This window comes from Henckelia pumila, chromosome 1 (assembly GCF_033568475.1).
Source record: "Henckelia pumila isolate YLH828 chromosome 1, ASM3356847v2, whole genome shotgun sequence".
Taxonomy (NCBI): domain Eukaryota; kingdom Viridiplantae; phylum Streptophyta; class Magnoliopsida; order Lamiales; family Gesneriaceae; genus Henckelia; species Henckelia pumila.
Window position 1 is genome coordinate 30,828,901 of NC_133120.1, and position 21,294 is coordinate 30,850,194.

General features: G+C 40.4%; 1 pseudogene; it reads left to right on the forward strand.

Annotated features, from left to right (window-relative positions):
- The first annotated feature begins 11,546 nt into the window (after nt 1-11,546).
- Nucleotides 11,547-17,390, forward strand: LOC140860855 (uncharacterized; annotated as a pseudogene).
- The last annotated feature ends 3,904 nt before the right edge of the window (nt 17,391-21,294 follow it).

Below are 21,294 nucleotides of genomic sequence, written 5' to 3' on the forward strand. Positions count from 1 at the left end.
AGACCGCTGCAGAATATGAGATTCATCCGCCACATACCATCGCAACAGAGATACGTGGAATACGTCGTGAATACTGGATAGATGCGGTGGCAAAGCTAGTCGATAAGCCAAATCGCCAATGCTCTCCAAGATCTCAAACGGACCGATAAATCTGGGAGACAACTTGCCCTTAAGGCTAAATCTGAGAATCTTGCGGAAAGGTGACACTCTCAGAAACACTTTCTCCTCGACCTCGAACTGCAAAGGCCTACGCTTGATATTAGCATAGCTGGCCTGACGATCCTGTGCAGTCTTAATCCGTTTCTTGATCTGATCAACAATGTCTATCGCCTGCTGGATAAATTCCGGTCCCTCAGCCTGTCTCTCCCCCACTTCTTCCCAAAAGAGTGGAGTACAACAACGTCGCCCATACAACGCCTCAAAAGGTGCCATCCCAATACTAGTATGATAGCTGTTGTTGTAAGCGAACTCGATCAACGGTTAATGATCCTGCCAGGCTGGACCAAAATCCAAGACGCACGCTCTAAGCATATCCTCTAGCATACGGATAGTGCGCTCTGACTGACCATCAGTCTCCGGATGATAGGCTGTACTCACACTAAGAGTAGTACCCATCGCACGCTGAACACTCCCCCAGAATCTAGAAGTAAACCTGGGGTCCCGATCGCTGACAATGCTCACAGGAACTCCATGAAGTCGGACGATCTCCTGAATGTACATCCATGCCATGCGATCCACAGAGTACTCTCGGCTATAGGCAATGAAATGCGCTGACTTGGTGAGTCGGTCCACCACAACCCAGATAGCATCACAGTTCCTCGGGGATACCGGCAAATGGGTCACAAAGTCCATTGTGATAAACTCCCATTTCCACTCAGGAATAGGCAGACTGTGAAGCAATCCTCCAGGTCGTCGGTGCTCTGCCTTGACCTGTTGACACACCAAACATCTCGAAACAAACTGATAAACACTGCGTTTCATTCCCTTCCACTAGAAACGAGTACGTAGATCCTTGTACATCTTGTTGCTCCCAGGATGAATACTCAACTTAGTGCGATGTGCCTGAGACAAAATCTCCTCTCGCAACTCTTCATCCTGCGGAATCACAAGCCTACCAGACAAACACAGAAAGCCATCTGACTGATAATGAAATCCAGACAAGCTACCCTCGTTAGCTAGACGAGCTAAACGCTGGGTCTTCGAATCAGACATCTGAGCATCTCGGATCCGCGAATACAAGGCTGGCTCAGATAATATCGCAAACATCTGGATACTCTGCATACCTTTCTTATGCTTGAAGGTATAACCTAAAGTACAACAGTCACTGATCGCACTAGACATCGAACAAGCCTGAAGTGCGGATAGTCGTACCTTGCGACTCAAAGCATCAGCGGTGAGATTAGCAGCTCCCGGATGGTACTTAATCTCGCAATCATAGTCCTTAAGCAAGTCCATCCAACGTCTCTGCCTCATGTTCAATTCCGCCTGAGTGAACAAATACTTGAGACTCTTATGGTCGGTGAAGATCTCAAATTTCTCGCCATACAGATAATGACGCCAGATCTTCAAAGCGAACACAATGGCTGCCAATTCCAAATCATGGACTGGGTAGTTGTCCTCGTGAAGCTTCAGCTGTCTAGAAGCGTATGCGATCACATGCCCATTCTGAGTTAGGACACAACCTAAACCCTGAAGAGAAGCATCCGTGTAAACTACATACCCTCCAGATCCTGACGGTAATGCCAACACCGGCGCAGAAGTCAACCGCCGTCGAAGCTCACGGAAATTCTCCTCACACTCGGAGGACCACTCAAAATCCTCACCCTTGCGGGTAAGCTGCGTCAACGGTCGAGCTAACTGAGAGAAGTTCAGAATGAAGCGACGATAATACCCTGCTAGACCCAGAAAACTACGGATCTCAGCAACTGTCGTCGGACGCGACCAATTAAGTACCGCTTCAATCTTGCTTGGATCAACAGAAATCCCCTCCCTGGATATGATATGGCCAATAAAGACCACTCTATCCATCCAGAACTCACACTTGCTCAGCTTGGCGTACAACTGCTCATCTCGAAGAGTCTGTAGTACCAACCGCAAGTGAGAAACATGCTCTTCCGTATTACGCGAATACACCAAGATGTCGTCAATGAAGACCACGACAAAAGTTTCCAAATACTCCATGAATACACGGTTCATCAGATCCATGAATATAGTCGGCGCATTAGTCAAACCAAATGGCATCACTAGGAACTCGTAATGCCCATAGCGAGTACGGAATGAAGTTTTGGCTACGTCCTGATCACGGACTCTCAACTGATGATACCCAGATCTCAAGTCAATCTTGGAGTAAACTGACGTGCCCTGCAGCTGATCGAACAAGTCATCAATACGAGGCAACGGATACTTGTTCTTCACAGTGACTCGATTCAGCTGCCGATAGTCAATGCACAGCCGCATCGACCCATCCTTCTTCTTCACGAAGAGAACAGGAGCTCCCCAAGGAGATACACTAGGACGAATGTACCCCTTGTCCAAAAGATCCTGTAGCTGATTCTTCAACTCACGCATCTCTGACGGAGCCAGACGATACGGTGCTCTAGAAATAGGCGAAGTACCCGGCATCAACTCTATGCCAAACTCGACTTCCCTAGCAGGAAGAAAACCCGGAATCTCATCATGAAATACATCTGGAAATTCATCCACAACAGGAATGCTCTCTAACCCAAAACTCTCAGCGGACAAATCAACTGCATAGATAAGGTAGCCTTCCCCGCCAGACTCTAGAGCTCGACAGGCTCTCAAAGCTGATACCAAAGGCATCGGGGGTCGCGCTCCCTCACCATAGAAAAACCAACTCTCACTCCCTTCCGGATGAAAGCGTACTAATCTCTGATAGCAGTCCACTGAAGCTCGATAGGTAGTCAACATATCTATTCCCAGAATGCAATCAAAGTCGTACATCTCCAGGACCATGAGATTCGCTAACAGAATGTTCCCTTCGAACTCTAAAGGGCAACCCATCACTAGACGCTTAGCCAAAGCAGATTGGCCCGTCGGAGTAGAAACAGACATCACTACGTCTAGTGCAATGCATGGTAACTTATGCTTCTTAACAAAACGTGCAGAAATGAAGGAATGAGATGCACCAGTGTCAATAAGTACAAGAGCAGGTATACCATAAAGCAGAAATGTACCTGCGATGACTTTCTCATTCTCCTCCACAGCCTGATCATGTCTAAGGGCAAACACCTGACCAGAAGCTCGTGGCCTCAAATGAGAACTCCCAGCAGACTGTCCCTGCGACCTCTGCTGTACGGTGGCCTGAGAACCAGATCCTGAACCAGATCCAGAACCGCCTCCCCCAGATAGTGGACAATCTCTCCGGATATGACCAGTCTCTCCACAATGGAAACAAGCTCCAGAAGCTCTACGGCACTTGTCGGATGGATGGTTCTTCCCACAGTGATCACACTTGTCCTTCTTACCGTAACGGACAACACCAGCAGAGCCAGAGGAAGAAGAAGTAGATCCAGACTTCTTGAAAGTTTGGGCACGGGGACCCAAAGAACTAGCAGGCCTCGACTGAGGGAAAGACCTGTTCCGCCGAATGCTGTCCTCCGCCTGGTGACAACGGCTCACCAAACCCTCGTAGGACATGTCGTCGCCAACCGCCACACGGTCATGGATCTCAGGGTTAAGGCCCTGAAGGAACAGATTATACTTCATCTCTGAGCTATCAGCAATCTCGGGGCAATAGGATAGCAGATCAAAGAACCTCTGCTGATACTCATCAATAGACATGGCTCCCTGTCGCAGACTCAGTAGCTCGCCTGCCTTCGACTAACGGAGTGCCAGAGGAAAATACCGCTTTTGGAAAGCTGTGCGGAACTCGGCCCAGGTGGCCACTCCTCTCGCCGTAACAAAAGGTGCAGAAGTAAACCTCCACCACCTGCGCGCACGCCCATCCAAAAGATAGCCAAGGGTCTCCAACTTCTGCTCCTCGGTGCATTGGAAAGTCTGAAAATTCGTCTCCATGCGGTCTAACCAGTTCTTCGCATCCTCCGGAGACTCACCTCCAACTAAGGGCTTAGGACCCATAGCTAAGAATCGACGCACAGTGAAACGCTCGTCGTCATGGTGATGATGACGCCGTTCTCGACGAGGCTCCCGGTCGGCATCACCCCAACGCCCACCAACACTGCCATGAGAACTCTGGTTGTCACGATTGGACATCTACAAAAATACCTCAAGATGAGACTAAATCCCAAGAATTATTTTGCATGCTCTGATACCATAAATGTAGTGACCCTTACCCGGATCACCTACTAAACAGAACTTAGGCATGCAATCAACTTAATTAAACAGATATCAGAATAAAACTGCAGAAACCATAAATAGTTACAACCCCAAGTAAAGGAATCTGTAATTTATCCAATAATATACAACCAAATCGAATAGCTGTATAAACCCAAACAACAGTAATAAAACCTAAGCGAAGCTTCAGCTAGCCAACCACTGACTAGCCCCTCCTGGATCCACCCTCCTCGTCCAATCGCAAACCTGCCCCATGGAATAGGGTGTCCAGAAAACACAGAGTGCGAGATGTAAGCATAAAATGCTCAGTGCGAGAGTATGAGTATACATGCATGCAAAGTGAACTCCCTATAGACTCGAGGTCAAGGATCAGATAACAGAGACAGACCGGGCCCTGGTATGTAGCACGCTGTGCCATCGCTTCAGGAGGTGGCTCCCATACCGAGATAACCGTGGATACACCGGACCCAAATCGATGGAAGTCCATCCACTAACAGGATAGGGTACAACCCTACTAACAGACATCTCGAAAGAGATACAACAAGATGCAAATGAATGCAGCATAATATCATGGCATATAAATAATGCAGTCACATATACATGCATACTCAGTCAGGATATCTCGAACAGTACTTTCGTACCTCAACACAGTGCAAGCTCTACCAACTCTAGGTCCACGCCTATAGTCTGCTCTACACTGCCAAATGATACTACTATCATTAAAGTGCTCTAAAGGCCTTAACTAAGCTATTGCATACTCCTAAATATTTATAGGAAGCAAAAGTTATACCTTCGTCCGTCGTTAGCCCTTTGATGTCGATGCCTCCAGAACTTGGGCACAACTCCGCTACGACTACCGAACGCCTCGCCGACCTCCGGACCAAGCCTAAGAAGACTAGAACAGCTCCAAAAGGACTAGAAAGGAAATGAGAACTCGGAATTGGCAAATGAAAGTGAAGCCTCGGCCTTCTATTTATAGACAACGATCGGAACTTCCGATCCTTGATCGGAACGTCCGAACCTCGATCGGAACGTCCGATCCTGCCATCGGAGCTTCCGAAGATCCTGATCTGCCACGTGTCAAAATATAACTTGTTGACTCCGGATAGGGGTGATCGGAGCCTCCGGTCCTGATCGGAGCTTCCGATCCAACCACACGCCATGCCTGACGTAATAACATCGGTGCCTCCGATCGCTCATCGGAGCTTCCGATCCTGTTCGGAGCTTTCGATCGTGCCTTCGGAGCTTCCGATCCGTCCAATACCCAATTCAATTAATTAGCATTAATCCTTTAATTACTCAATTAGGGTACGGGCTACTACATATCCAATCTGTAGATTATGATCTTTGGAAAATAACTGTGAAAGGTCCTTATATACCTATGAAAGAGGTTGAAGGGGTTAAAGTTCCTAAGGGAAAGGATGACTTTTCAAAGGAGGACATGAAGTTAATTTATCAAAATGCTAAAGCTATTAATATTTTGCATTGTTCTTTAGATATGAACGAATACAATCGGATCTCGATGTGCTCCTCCGCAAAAGAGATATGGTATAAATTGGAGATATGCCATGAAGGGACTAATCAAGTAAAGGAGACAAAGATCGATCTACTCCAACTCAAATATGAGACATTTGAGATGGAAGCCAATGAGGATGTTGACACCATGTTCCAAAGGCTCACTCAAATTATCAATGATTTAGCTCAACTTGGAGAACAATATCCATCTAAGCAAGTATGGAGGAGAACTCAACGCGCCCTACCCAAGAAGTGGGATGCAAATAGAACGGCCATCATCGAATCCAACAAAGGTGACACCGCATCCTATGATCTTCATCAACTTCATGGGACCCTAAAAACCCATGAGTTGGAAGTATCCACAAGAAAGGAAGCGAAGAAAGAAGATGAAAAGATCAAGGAAAAGGGGATTGCCTTATCTAGCCAAGTTGAAGATGATGATGATGATGGCATGGTGCTCTTCGCAAAGAAATTCAAAATATTCATGCGAGGAAATAAATTCAAGAAGACGGACAAGGAAGTGACATGCTACAACTGTCAACAACAAGGGTATTATGCAAATGAATGCCCTCTCAAGAAGAAAAATGACAAAGGCAAGAAGAAAGCACTCATATCCACTTGGAGCGATAGCGATAACGACGATGAGAAAGCCAACATATGCCTCATGGCTAAGGATGATGAAATCGTCTCCAACGACGATGACGAGGTACCTTCCTATGATGAACTATTGCATGCATATCAACGCATGTATGATATGACTAAATCTCTTAGAAAGGAAAATAAAAACCTTAAAAATGATTTAGAATCCAAGGAGCATGAAAACCTAAGATTAAAGGATAAAATAGCTCAATTAGAAAAATCATTTGACAATTTCAATATTAGTAGCAATAAATTGAATAACTTACTAAGCATGCAAAAATGTAGCTTTGATAGAGGCGGTTTAGGGTATGAAAAGAAATCAATAGACTTTACTAGTCTCATTGCTAAAGCTAAAATGAGATCACCCTCTACATGCTCTTATTGTTGTAAAATTTGTCATGTTAGACATAAATGTAGATCTTTAAGATTTCAATATGATCAAAAGAGCTATATGAAATGGAGGCCTAAGAGTACCTAAAAACTCATCAGTCGGCATTATGAGATCATGATCTAAGGGAGTTCATCATAGACCGGTTTAAACTGCCTTGACTTGTGACTGATCTTCCTGATGAACGCTGCTCTGTACAAGGAAATAGGTTTTTAAAGAGGCCATAGCCCTACCTACTACTGGGAGCACTTTTGGAAAATGACGATGATGTTGCTATGAGAGACTGAACTCTTAGAAATCTATTTTATGTATCTCTTTTCTAACAACTGTGAACCCAAAAGAACTAAAGGGTACCAAAAACACTCTCTGCAGGAAAATAGGAAAAATATTCTTCCTAGCATATGGTATCTAGACAGTGGATGTTTTAAACATATGACGGGAAACAAGGATCTACTCCAATCCATCAAACCAAAGGAGAAGAGAACTGTCACCTTTGGAGACAACAACAAAGGAGTAATCGAAAGAATCGGCTCAATAGGTATATCTAAATCTTGCTTGATTGATGATGTACTCCTAGTGAAAGGGCTTGAACATAATCTACTAAGCATAAGTCAATTGTGCGATAGAGGTTTTGAAGTCAAATTCACTCCCCAACACTGCACTATATCACTCACGACTGACAAATCCATAAATTTCAAAGGATATAGAAGTGAAAATGTATACAAGGTTTATTTAAATAATTTATCTTTATCAAATATCAAAAGCCTTGTATCTTTGAATGTTGATGATAACATTCTTTGGCATAGACGACTAGGTCATGTTGGTCCTAGTACCATTGAAAAACTTTTGAAATTTGATTTAGTCGTTGGTATGCCAAAATTTAATTTAAAATTAGATTCTATTTGTGATGCGTGCCAACTTGGCAAACATACAAGAGAATCTTTTAAAAGAAAAAATTTTGTATCAACTTTTATGCCCCTTGAACTTCTCCAACTAAATCTATGTGGTCCCTCGAGGAATGCTAGCCTAGGAGGGAAGCTTTATGCATTTGTCATTGTGGATGATTTCTCACGTTACACATGGACATTGTTTTTAGCCCACAAAAATGATGCCTTTGATTATTTTAAAACTTTTGTCAAACGAGTTGAGAATGAGAAAAATCTTTTTATCAAACAGATCCGTAGTGACCACGGGACTGAATTTCAAAATGAAAATTTTACAAATTTTTGTGAAAAAAAGGCATCAGTCACAATTTTTCTTGTCCTAGGAATCCTGAACAAAACGGGGTTGTTGAGAGGAAAAATAGGACACTTGTAGAGATCGCAAGGACCATGATATGTGAGCATTCTCTACTAAAATATTTTTGGGCTGAAGCAATGAACACTGCATGTTCCATCAACAATCGTGTATCAATAAGGCCCATTCTCAAAAAACTCCATAGGAATTATGGAGATGGAGAAAGCCTAACATTTCATATTTTCGGACTTTTGGATCTAAATGCTATATCCATAATAATGGTAAGGACAACCTTGGCAAATTTGATCCCAAATCCGACAAATGTATTTTTCTTGGGTATTTTACTACGAGTAAGGCTTATAAAGTATTTAATAAGCACATCTTACTTTTCGAAGAATCCATGCATGTAATTTTTGATGAATCTATGTCTATAGTTTCTCGTACTTACAATGATGACGTAGATTTACTCGAAGAAGAGATGACCTCCTCAAGCCTAAATGATATAGATGTTTCTGTTGAGGAAACACCACTTCCGAAGGAATGGACGCTTCACAAATATCACCCAATGTTTCTTATCATCGGCATTCCTTCAAAAGGAGTAACCGCTCGTTCTTCTCTTAATAATATTTGCAATCATCTTGCCTTTGTTTCTCATGTTGAACCTAAATGTGTTGATGATGCATTATTAGATGATTCTTGGATTATTGCTATGCAAGATGAATTAAATGAATTTAAACGGAATGATGTATGGTTTCTTGCTCCTAGGCCGCATGATAGATTTATTATTGGTACTAAATGGGTTTTTAGGAATAAACTTGATGAGCATGGTACTATCACTAGAAATAAAGCTATACTTGTAGCAAAAGGATATAGTCAAGAAGAAGGCACATATTATGTTGAATCTTATGCGCCTGTTGCTTGATTAGAATCCATTCGCATGCTACTTGCTTTTGCTTGCTCTAAGAATTTCAAATTATTTCAAATGGATGTTAAAAGCGCCTTTTTAAATGGTGATTTAAAAGAGGAATTATATATTGAACAACCTGATGGCTTTGTTGATTCGTTATTTCCTGATCATGTGTATAGACTAAACAAAACATTGTATGGTTTGAAACAAGCTCCTCGAGCTTGGTATGAAAAACTATCAACTTTCCTTATCTCAAATGGTTTTTCGAGAGGAAAGATTGACATTAATTTATTTACCAAAAATGTCAAAGATGATTTATTGATTGTGCAAATTTATGTTGATGACATAATTTTTGGTTCTACTAATGAAACTCTTTGTCAAGAATTCTTTAAGTTGATGCCGGATCACTTTGAGATGAGCATGATGGGGGAACTTAACTATTTCCTTGGATTGCAAATCAAACAGTGCAAGGATGGGTTCTTTGTGAACCAAAGCAAATACATCAAGGAGATTCTAAAGAAGTTTGGGATGGAGAACACAAAATCATCATCTACACCAATGATGATGCGATCATGGATGGCTCGCATGCTGATCAAGTGCCTAAGGATCCATTGGAGATACTACGAGGACCGGTTACGAGAGGCCGAGCTCAGGAGTTTAAGGAAGCATTTCAATCTTTGTTGTTGAAGACACAAGAGGGCGTTGGAATTCTTGATATTCAATTTGGAGGAAGTTATAATCTTATTGAGGTCAAAAGAGGTCAAGAAAGTGAAGAAATTGAAGACCCTGCTCGAAGCCAAGATGCGCCCGCGCCCAAGACTCGCGCGCCCGCGCCATTATTTTTTGGAGAAGAAGCGCGCCCGCGCTTACGGAAACCAAATTGACGATGTTCTTGCGAACCATAGGCGCGCCCGCGCTGCCTTAGCGTGCGCCCGCGCCGTGTCCTGTGCAACAAAGGCGCACCCGCACCTAGCCCTAGCGCGCCCGCCCCGAAGTTTTTACACACACCGAAGTTGTTTGTGTGTGTGTTCGGAATTTTTAATATTTTGGTATTGTTTTGTTTATTTTAGGTCTTTTATTCCTACTAGGAAACTTTAGGAGATATCTTTGATATTTTTTTGATTTATTTTGCGTTATCTTTCAATATTTTGGGTTGTAATATAAATACTACAACATTCATTATTTGAAGGGAATTAATATTTTTAGATTATTGATTATTCAATACAAAAATTCTCTTTAGAATTTTATCAAAGCTTTTGCTTTACCCAAAATCAAACTTATCAAAGTTTCATAGCTTTGTGGCGTTTTTCAATCGATTTTCAATTGGGTTGTCAAAGACAGGTTCCTTTGAAGGTCTAATTGAGTCTTTGATTGTTTTCTATTGTGAATTCTCTGTTGCTAGTTACAGGTTCAACTAGAGGTGGAGATTCCAAAATCTGTTACTTGTTTCAAAGTCGGGACAACATTATTGAATTCTTTTGTTATCGAATTGAGGTTTGATTCGTTGAAATCGTGTTGCCTTTCATTCTTAAGATTCATATCATTTGGTATCAAAGCAAAGGTTTGAAACAAGTAAGTTTTCACATCTTTGTGATTATCTGTTCTTCGTTTTCTTCGCGTTCTTCGTCCTTCTTCAAGTTATCTCGAAAAAAAAATTAAAAAAAAAATAAATAATAAAAAAAAAGAGACCGAAAAAGCTTCAAAAAAAATATATATATAATAGAAGAAGCAAGATAACTTGTGGACAATTTTCGTTCTTGTTCATCCTTGGATGCAAGTCAAAATTCAAGCATCCCTAAATTTCTTCTTCTTGTTTTTGTCAATCTTCGAGAGTCGATCTTCAAGCGTCTAAAAGTTGTGAACTTGAGAGTTTGATTCACTTTTACACAAAGAAAAAGCCTACATAAATTGAGTGGAAAGAAAAAGAGTGTTGGAGTGATTCGTTTGGAGTGATCTGTGAGAACTTGTGTGAGGAATTTTACTACTAGCCTTTTTCTTGCAGGTACCATGAATCCTAATAAAGATGCTAGTGAAAGTGTGAACCAAGGAATTTCCAAGGTTCAAATGGATGCGTTGATGGGTCAATTTACTAGGGTGATGAGGTCGGAGTTGGAACCTCTTCATGAGCGGATGAGTAGATTGGAGGAGAGTAGTGGTAGTGGAAAAAAAAATAAAGATAGGAAGGGAAATAATTTTGAAAGAGATGAGGAGAGTTTTGATGAGAATTGGGATGGAGGGAGAAGAGTACAAGAGGTTAGACATAGGCGAGAAGCGGTACGAGGAAAACATACGGAGTACAGTAAGGAGGATGGAAATATTAGTAGTATTAAGATGAAAATTCCAGCGTTTCATGGGAAGTCTGACCCGGAGGCGTATTTGGAATGGGAGAAGCGTGTGGAGTTTGTGTTTGATTGCCATAACTATTCTGACCTTAAGAAAGTGAGGTTGGCAGTGGTTGAGTTTGTAGACTATGCGTTGATCTGGTGGGATCAATTAGTGACCACTAGAAGAAGGTGTGGAGAGCCGCCTATTGGGACGTGGGAGGAGATGAAGCGTGTCATGAAGAAGCGGTTTGTGCCTAACTATTATTATCGTGACATGTACAGGCGATTACAAACTCTGAAGCAAGGTCCAAGAAGCGTGGAGGATTACTACAGGCAGTTGGAAACCACGATGATCCGGGCCAACATTGAGGAGGATAATGAAGCTACAATGGCCAGATTTTTGTGCGGGTTGAATAGAGAAATCCAAGATCAAGTGGAGCTTCGCCACTATTTTGATTTGGATGAGATGGTGCAGACAACCATGAAGGTGGAGCAGCAGCTCAAGAGGAGAGGAGCTGGTCGACTTCCTACTGGTGGAGGATCGTCAACTCCTTGGCGTCCAAGCGTTGCAAAACGGGAGGACAACAAGTTGGTGTCCAAGCCAAAATTTGACACCAAATTGGAGGCACCAAAACAAGTGGGTAAAGGTACACCTGAAACTACTAATACTCGTTCTAGGGATATTAAATGTTTTAGATGTCAAGGACTTGGTCATATTGCCAGTCAGTGTCCTAATAAAAAAATTATGATTATGAATGCTGGTGGTGAGATTGAGTCGGAGATTGAGGATGAGAAATATGATAGTATGCCTGCGTTGGAGGATCCTGATGAAGAGGGATATGATGCGGTGGTTGGAGAATTGCTAGTGACCAGGAGAGTGTTGAATGTACAACAAAAGGAGGAGGAAGAAACTCAAAGGGAGAATTTATTCCATACTAGATGCTTTGTGAATAACAAAGTATGTAGTGTTATTATTGATAGTGGGAGTTGCACTAATGTAGCGAGTTATGAGCTGGTGGAAAATTTGAGTTTGCCTATTATAAAGCATCCTCAACCTTATAAATTGCAGTGGTTTAATGATAGCTCGGAAGTGAGAGTGCATAAGCAGGTGGTAGTACCGTTTTCCATTGGTAAATATGTAGATGAAGTGTTGTGTGATGTGGTGCCTATGCAAGCTTGTCATATTTTGTTGGGTAGGCCGTGACAATTTGATAGAAAGGTGATACATGACGATTTTAAAAATCGTTATTCTTTTACCTTGAAAAAGGAGCCTATTGTATTGTTACCGATGACTCCAAAGCAAGTGTTGGAGGACCATTTGAAAAAGAAAAAGAAAGAAGAGGCCGAAAAAAAGAGTGAACAAAAAAGTGAGATGGCCTTAGGAAAAAATATTGAGAGAAAAAAAGATGAAAAAAAAATTGAGAGGAAAGAGACCGATAAAAAAATATTTATGGCCCAAAAGGGTGAGTTGCGAGAGATTTTACATGAGCATACTCCACTTGTGTTGATTTTCTATAAGGAGTTTCTCCTTAACACAAGTGATATAGCCGGAAATCTTCCGAGCAATGTTGTTTCTCTTTTGCAGGAATTTGAAGATTTATTTCCGGAGGATTTGCCTCAAGGATTACCACCTTTGAGGGGGATTGAACATCAAATTGATTTTGTGCCCGGAAGTGCGTTGCCAAACCGTCCAGCATATAGGAGCAACCCGGAGGAAACAAAAAAGATGCAAAGACAGGTAAGTGAACTTTTAGATAAAGGTTTTGTGCATGAGTCCATGTCACCGTGTGCTATGCCTGTTTTGTTAGTTCCTAAGAAAGACGGTTCATGGAAAATGTGTGTGGATTGTAGGGCCATTAATAACATTACCATCAAGTATAGGCATCCTATTCCTAGACTAGATGATATGTTGGATGAGTTGCATGGCTCTAGCGTCTTTAGTAAAATTGATTTAAAAAGTTGTTACCATCAAATTAGGATGAGAGAAGGTGATGAGTGAAAACTGCTTTTAAAACCAAATACGGCTTGTATGAGTGGTTGGTTATGCCCTTTGGACTAACTAATGCACCTAGCACTTTTATGAGATTGATGAATCATGTGTTGCGTGCTTATATTGGAAAATTTGTTGTGGTATATTTTGATGATATCTTGGTATATAGCAAAAATTTGGATGAGCATGTCGAACATTTGAGAATTGTGCTAATCACACTACAAGCTGAACAATTGTATGCTAACTTGAAGAAGTGTGTGTTTTGTACAAAAGAACTTGTGTTTCTTGGTTTTGTTGTGAGTTCCCAAGGTGTCAGAGTTGATGAGGACAAGGTAAGTGCAATTCGAGATTGGCCAACACCTACTTCTATTGGTCAAGTTCGAAGTTTTCATGGTCTTGCAAGTTTCTATCGGAGATTTATGAAAGATTTCAGTACTTTGGCGACACCTATGACTGCAGTGATCAAGAAGAACGTTCCATTCCATTGGGGCGAGGAGCAAGAGAAGTCTTTTAATATTATCAAGCATAAATTAATTAATGCTCCTTTACTTGTTTTTCCTGATTTTACTAACACTTTTGAAATTGAATGTGATGCGTCAGGTGTAGGAATTGGAGGTGTCTTGATGCAAGGTGGGCGACCGATTGCTTACTTCAGTGAGAAGCTTAGTGGGGCGTCCTTGAATTATCCTACCTACGACAAGGAGTTTTATGCGTTGGTAAGGGTACTTGAGACATGGTAACACTATTTGAGGCCAAAGGAATTTGTGATTCATACGGATCATGAATCATTGAAGCATCTCAAAGGACAACACAAGCTAAACAAGAGGCATGCTAAGTGAGTGACGTTTGTGGAAACTTTTCCCTACGTTATCAAATACAAGGGAAGGAAAATGTGGTAGCGGATGCTCTATCACGAAGGTATGTACTTTTATCTACTCTAGATTCTAAATTCTTAGGATTTGAGTATGTGAAAGAGTTATATACTAGTGATCTTGATTTTGGTGAGATATATGCGTCATGTTTGCATGGTCCAAAAGATAAATTCTTCATGCATGATGGGTATTTGTTTAAGGAGGATAAGTTATGTATTCCTAAGTCGTCTATTCGTGAATTACTTGTGAGGGAATCACATGGGGGTGGCTTAATGGGACATTTTGGAGTGGCTAAAACTTATGAAACTTTGCATGAACATTTTTATTGGCCACATATGAAGCATGATGTTGAGAAAATTTGTGAAAGATGTGTGACTTGTAAGAAAGCAAAGTCTAGACAACATCCACATGGTTTGTATACTCCACTTCCCGTTCCTAGTGAACCGTGGGTAGATATTTCTATAGATTTTGTTTTAGGACTACCGAGGTCTAAGAAGGGGAGAGATTCAATTTTTGTTGTGGTTGATAGATTTTCTAAGATGGCTCATTTTATTGCTTGTCATAAATCTGATGATGCTTCTCATGTTGCTGAATTGTTCTTTAATGAAATTGTTAGATTGAATGGCATGCCAAGGAGTATTGTGTCTGATAGAGATACTCGTTTCTTGAGCTACTTTTGGAAAACATTATGGTGCAAACTTGGTACTAAACTACTGTTTTCGACTACATGTCATCCTCAAACGGATGGTCAAACTGAAGTTTTTAATAGAACATTAGGAACTTTGTTGCGTGCTATAATTAAAAAGAATTTGAAGAGTTGGGAAGAATGTTTGCCATTTGTTGAGTTTGCATATAATCGTAGTGTGCATTCTACTACAAATTTTTCACCCTTTGAAATTGTGTATGGTTTTAATCCTTTAACCCCGTTGGATTTGATGTCTTTGCCTATGAGTGAAAGGGTTAACATGGATGGTAAGAAAAAGGCGGAATTTGTGAGAAATTTGCATGAAAAAGTGAAGGCGAACATTGAGAAAAAGAATTTACAGTATACAAAGCAAGCAAATAAGGGAAAGAAGAGAGTTGTGTTTGAACCAGGATATTGGGTGTGGTTGCATTTGAGAAGCGGTTTCCTGAAAAACGGCGCTCAAAGCTTCTACCTAGAGGCGATGGACCGTTTCAAGTGTTGGACGCATCAACGACAATGCTTACAAATTGGATTTGCCAGGTGAGTATAATGTCAGTGCTACTTTTAATGTTTCTGATTTATCTCCGTTTGATGTAGGTGATGATCAAGATTTGAGGACAAATCCTTTTCAAGAAGGGAAGGATGATGCGATCATAGATGGCTCGCATGCTGATCAAGTGCCTAAGGATCCGTTGGAGATACTACGAGGACCGGTTACGAGAGGCCAAGCTCAGGAGTTTAAGGAAGCATTTCAATCTTTGTTGTTGAAGACACAAGAGGGCGTTGGAATTCTTGATATTCAATTTGGAGGAAGTTATAATCTTAGTGAGGTCAAAAGAGGTCAAGAAAGTGAAGAAATTGAAGACCCTGCTCGAAGCCAAGGCGCGCCCGCGCCATTATTTTTCGGAGAAGAAGCGCGCCCGCGCTTACGGAAACCAAATTGATGATGTTCTTGCGAACCATAGGTGCGCCCGCGCTGCCTTAGCGCGCGCCCGCGCCGTGTCCTGCGCAACAAAGGCGCGGCCGCGCCTAGCCCTAGCGCGCCCGCCCCGAAGTTTTTACACACACCGAAGGTGTTTGTGTGTGTGTTCGGGATTTTTAATATTTTGGTATTGTTTTGTTTATTTTAGGTCTTTTATTCCTACTAGGAAACTTTAGGAGATATCTTTGATATTTTTTTGATTTATTTTGCGTTATCTTTCAATATTTTGGGTTGTAATATAAATAATACAACATTCATTATTTGAAGGGAATTAATATTTTCAGATTATTGATTATTCAATACAAAAATTCTCTTTAGAATTTTATCAAAGCTTTTACCCAAAATAAAACTTATCAAAGTTTCATAGCTTTGTGGCGTTTGTCAATCGATTTTCAATTGGGTTGTCAAAAACAGGTTCCTTTGAAGGTCTAATTGAATCTTTGATTGTTTTCTATCGTGAATTCTCTGTTGCTAGTTACAGGTTCAACTAGAGGTGGAGATTGCAAAATCTGTTACTTGTTTCAAAGTCGGGACAACATTATTGAATTCTTTTGTTATCGAATTGAGGTGCGATTCGTTGAAATCGTGTTGCCTTTCATACTTAAGATTCATATCAAATGAGCACAGCAATCAGACTCGACAAGGATGAAAATGGTAAATCTGTAGATCAATCTTCCTTTCGTGGTATGATTGGCTCCCTAATATATGCTACTGTCAGTAGGCTGAACATTATGTTTAGTGTTTGCTTGTGTGCACGGTTTCAATCATGTCCAAAGGAATCACATTTGTTCGCCTTAAAACGCATTTTCAAATATATTTTAAATACTCCAAATCTCGGCTTGTGGTATTCAAAAATTCTTTCTTTGATTTAAAAGAGTATTGTGATGCCGACTTTGGTGGATATAAGGTGGACAGAAAAAGCACTAGTGGAACTTTTTTCTTTCTAGGAAATTGTTTAGTTTCTTGGTTTTCAAAGAAACAAAATTATGTTGCGTTGTCAACGACCGAAGCCGAATATATAGCTGCCGGTAGTTTTTGTGCACAAATTCTTTGGATGAAGCATCAATTGCTCGACTATGGTGTATCCTTTTCAAAAATCCCTATTTTCTGTGACAACACTAGCGCCACATGCCTTACAAAGAATTCGATTCAACATTCGCGCACCAAACATATTGACATTCGTCATCATTTTATTCGTGATCACATCGAACGAAATGAAGTTGAACTTCAATATGTTGACACTAAAAATCAATTTGCCGATATTTTTACAAAACCACTAGATGAAAATACTTTTATTCGTTTGCGTGGTGAACTTGGCATAATTGAGTTGTAATCTCATGTGGACATAAATTGAAATTTAATGTCATATTATGGGGGAGCTTAATAATAAAATTCAAGCAACTTAATTTTGGATAATACAAATTAATTGTATTTATTCAAAGTTATAAAGCTCACATTTTATGTGAAATTTATGTGTTGAATTTTAGAAATCATATTTCAATTCACTTGTTTTGCATTTACTTTTTCAGTCTTTTTGATTATCACAAAATGGGGGAAAATTAGTTTGGTTAAATACTTTAACTAAGGGGGAGAGTTGGTATAGTTAAATGAATGGAGAATAAAATTGGTTATTTGATAAAAAAACTAGTCTTTAACTAATTGTTTAATTTAGGGAGAGTTTTGTTCATGCAATTATATTGTGCAAATTTAAATTATTTATTTAATATTGTACATTTATTTCTCCTATTTAACCAAGTTTTGTGATCATCAAAAAGGGGGAGATTGTTACGCCTTAAACGCATACAAATCTCGTGTTATGAGATTAATTTTTTTAATGCATTAACAAGTCTCATAATATTATGTTTTGATGATTACAAAATTCGGTTAATTGTTACTAACCATTTAAAGTGAGCTTTTGTAGATTAGATTTATTGACAAATAAATTTTTGGAAGCTATTTTGAAGATATAAATGTATTTATGAAGTATCTTATTGCTCATTGAATATATGGAACATTGTTATGTGGATATGAAGAAAAGGACAAGAAGAAGCCAAAGTATGGAACAACAACTTTCGAAAATTACTGGGAATTTTCTATGCATTGAAATCAGATCTCCACAAATCATAATCTGTATGAGGATGTTTTAAACCAGCTATCCAAATTTGAGAGCAATCCAACGGCTATATTGAGAGATATGATTTTTTCAAATATGCCCCGCACAGTAACTACTTCTGCAAGGAGCAAAAAGATAAAGAAGCAATTTAAAAAATTTACTGGAAACGTTTGATACATCAAAATCCGATCTCCACCAGTCATAGTCAAGATCAGGATGTTTTCAAACTTATAAAAAAAGTTCATATCAATCCAACGGCTAGATATTGAGTTATGATTTTTCCACAAAAGTTGCGCAGTACCTATTTCTGTTGAACATGAAGTAAAGAATAAAGAATCAACTTCAAAAAATTACTGGAAATATTTGAAAATAAAATCTTCACTATTCAGAATAAAGATTAAGATGTTTTAAAGCTTCAGTCAAAATTTCAGATCAATCCAACGGTTAGATTGTGAGATATGAGTTTTACACAAAATTCGCTCAGTGCTGGGTGGAAGCAGGCAGCGGCGCCGAACATTTTTTGTCTACTCGTTTACTTCCCAACACACGCTCCATGCACTCAAATTAGATTCAAATCCTTGCCAACTATAAATAGAGGCTTTCCAAGGTCATTTGGAGACATCCCAACTCATCTCTTCTCTCCTTTGCAAGTAATCTTCTCTCTATCAAAGTGTTTGTGTGATATATTCAAATATTTGAGAGTGTTTGTAAAAATAGTTTGTGAGTTGGTTGTGCTATTATTGTAAACACTTGAGTGTGAAGCCAAGTGTGTTGTGCTACCGTAGTAAACTCTTGAGTGTGAAGCCAAGTGTGTTGTGCGATTGTTGAGGCTATCATTGGAGCCCTTAAGGCCAAGTGTTCGAGTTGTATCGGCGCGGTGATCGTGTTGAAATGTATGGCTATCCTTGGAGCCATCAAGGCCAAGACGTTGAAGTGCTAGTGGATCCTTGGTTAATCGATCTTAACCAAGAAGGGGAGACGAAGACGATTTATCGTCGAACTTCCATAAACATATCCTATCTCATTTATTTATTTATTTACTTTACGTATTTATTTACCGCATTTATTTTTGATTGTTTTAAGTCTTCCGTTTGCGTATTTGCATAATCGCTTTAAATTGCTAATGTTGCCAATAGAACATAAATCCCCCTCATTAGGTTCTAACAGCAACAATCATCAATCAACTGAGAAACACCGATAGTAGAAAAAGATAAAGAACAAAACTTTCGGCTCAAGGCATCTGCAGCTATGTTCGACTTTCCCGGGTAGTATTTGATTTCAGCGTCGAATTCTTTCAACAAATCTAACCATCTTCTCTGTCTCATATTCAGTTATGCCTGTGAAAACAAATACTTAAGGCTCTTATGATCAGAAAAGATCTCGAAAGACTCGCCATAAAGATAGTGACGCCAGATCTTCAAATCAAATACGATCGCAGGGAGTTCAAGATCATGAACCGGATAACGAGTCTCGTGCGGCTTCAGCTGCCTCGATGCATACACTATCACATTCTTATGCTGCATAAGGACACATCCCAAGCCTCGATTAGAAGCATCACAATAAACTGTAAAACCTCCAGTACCTGATGGAATAGAAAGAATCGGAGCACTGGTCAGTCTCTTCTTCAGATCAACGAAACTAGCCTCCCAATCTGCAGTCCAGATAAAAGACGCATTATTCTGAGTGAGCTGGGTAATCGAATTTGCAATAGATGAGAATCCCTTGATGAATCGGCGATAATAACCAGCTAAACCCATAAAGCTTCGGATCTTAGGCACTGATGTCGGTCTAGGCCAATTCATAACCGCTTCGATCTTGCTGGGATCGACAGAAATCCCATCTCATGAAATAATATGACCGAGGAAGACAATTCGGTCCAACCATAACTCACACTTAGACAGCTTGGAAAACAACTGTTCAGTCCGCAAAATCTGCAAGACGATTCTTAAATGCTCTGCATGGTCAGTATGGTTTTTCGAGTAGATAAGAATATCATCGATGAAAATAATAACAAACTCATCCAAATAAAGCTGAAAGATACGGTTCATCAGACCCATAAAAACCGCTGGAGCGTTAGTCAAACCGAACGACATGACTATAAACTCGAAATGAGCATACCTCGTTTTGAATGCGGTCTTAGGAACATCTTCCTCCCGCACTCTCAGCTGATGATATCCCGACCTCAGATCAATCTTTGAATAGACAAAAGAACCCTGGAGTTGATCAAAAAGGTCATCTATTTGGGGTAAAGGATACCTGTTCTTTACCGTAGCTTGATTCAGTTGACGGTAATCAATACAGAGCCGCATAGAACCATCCTTCTTCCGAACAAAGAGAACAAGAGCACCCCAAGGCGACACACTAGGTCTGATGTATCCCATGGCAATCAAATCCTCAAGATGTTCTTTCAATTCTCTCAATTCGATCGGTGCCATACGATACGGAGTTTTGGAAATAGGTTGAGTACCTGACAATAAATCAATTCTAAATTCGATCTCTCGAATAGGCGGAAATCCAAGAATCTCATGCGGAAATACATCAGCAAATTCTCTAACCACTAGTATATCAACCAATTTTGGGCTAGATTTCAGTACGTCAACTGCATAAACCAAGAATCCCTTTGCACCTCTCTGTAACAAACGAGTCATAAATAACACAGAAATCAAAGGAATTCTAGATCGAGAACCCTTACCGAAGAATTTTCACTCCTCTGCCATCTCCTGTCTAAAACTGACTACTTTATGAAAATAGTCAACGGTAGCCTTGTACTTGGTCAAAGAATCTATACCGATAATACTGTCAAAATTTGACAACCCAAGCACAATACAATCGAAACTAATCACGTTACCTTCGAAACATAGCTCACAGTTTCTGACTAATCTGATAGAAACAATTCCTCCACCCAAAGGTTAAGTAACATCTACAACAACAGGCAAAGGCTCACAAAGCAAATCATGCATCAAAACAAATCTCTCAGATATAAAAGAGTGAGACGCACCCGCATCTATCAATACATGAGCAGAATAACCAAAAATCGAACAGTTACCTGCTATAACATCTTCAGGTGCAGCCTGAGCCTGATCCTCAGTTAGAGAAATGACTCGTGCCTGCTGTCTCGGAGGCTGGTTTGCATTCTGGCTACCTCCTTGTCTGTTATGTTGCAGAGGCTGGAAGGAGTGAACCACAGAAGTCTGCCTCTCAGGCTGAGCTACAGGTCTAGAAGGATTCCCACTCTAAGCTCGATCTTTACCTCGCTGAGGACACACCTTAGCAAAGTGTCCTGGTTGCTGACTGATATTGCAGTTCCCTAAACCTCCTAAAAACTGCTC